The sequence below is a fragment of the Capsicum annuum genome, chromosome 4 (genome assembly GCF_002878395.1).
Source record: "Capsicum annuum cultivar UCD-10X-F1 chromosome 4, UCD10Xv1.1, whole genome shotgun sequence".
Lineage (NCBI taxonomy): Eukaryota > Viridiplantae > Streptophyta > Magnoliopsida > Solanales > Solanaceae > Capsicum > Capsicum annuum.
Genome location: NC_061114.1, coordinates 128,075,847 through 128,076,982, shown reverse-complemented (window position 1 = coordinate 128,076,982; position 1,136 = coordinate 128,075,847). Strand labels below are relative to the sequence as shown.

Sequence of the window (1,136 nt, the reverse complement as noted above, 5' to 3'; positions counted from 1 at the left end):
TTCTTTACCCTTTGACCGATCATGTGAAGGCACATACCGATCATAATTTCTCTTCTTATCTCTCTAATCCCAATATCTATCACGATCTCTTTCTTTCCAAGCTTGATTCCTTTTTGTCCTTTGATTGGTAGGGCCTCTGTTTCCTCATCATCATAATCCCTAGCACTCTTAGAATTAATGATATTGACCGTCTTAGGAGAAACTCCCATCATATGCTTGTTGAGAAGATCAAGTAGTGCCATCACTTTGGCTATATTTTCATCTCTTTCTTCATCCTTTTTCTTTTGTTCTTGGCTCACAAAAGATGCGAAGGGAGCCCCCACGACCACCTCAGTATCTCTTGTGTTCCGCCCTCTACTTTTTTGGGTCACTTGATTTAACAAAGTCGACACAACACCATATGAGAGTTTGACAAGAGAACCCCCGGTCGCATTATTGACTACCATTTTGTTCAACTGATTCAATGCCCTATAGAAAATTTAGAGAAGCATTTTATCCATAACTTCATGATTTGGGCATTGCATTAGATTGTTATTGAATCGCTGCCAAGCCTCATATAATGGTTCGCCATTAAGATAGTGAAAGTTGGTGATTTCATCTCTTAGTTGCAATATCTGAGAAGGAGGAAAATATCTTTCCAAGAATGCCTCTGTAAGCTCAGTTCATAAAGTGAGATATCCTGCGGGCAAAGACCACAACCATTTATCCACTTCTCTTGTCAAACAAAATGGGAAAAGACATAACTGGATTGACTCTTGAGATATGTGCGCTATGTAAAACGGAGAACACACATCAATAAAATTATTCAAGTGTAGATTAGCATCCTCGTGAGCTTGGCTTCAAAATTACCCTTTCATTTGAAGCAAATGAAGCATCATGCTAGTAATGTGAAACACTCTATTTCTTTCCGTTGGTGAAATACGAATAGCACTAGCTCGGACTGCATCACCGAGGTGATTTATATCCTTAAGATATCCATCAACTGTTCTAGCGTTACTACTGTGTTGGCTTATAGTATCGTGTATACTATTATGCGCACCTGAGAAAGAACAAAAACACCAAACAGTGTAAGATAAAACACTATGGCTAACCCAAAGTAACAAAAAAACTACTAGAGAGAAAACTATGTTTCACTC

At 38.5% G+C, this 1,136-nt stretch overlaps 1 non-coding gene across 1 annotated transcript; it reads left to right on the top strand.

The window, feature by feature from the left end:
- Positions 1-502: 502 nt before the first annotated feature.
- LOC124898288 lies at positions 503-608 on the top strand. Its single transcript, XR_007055263.1, has one exon. It is a non-coding gene; the product is annotated as a small nucleolar RNA R71 (small nucleolar RNA).
- Positions 609-1,136: the final 528 nt, after the last annotated feature.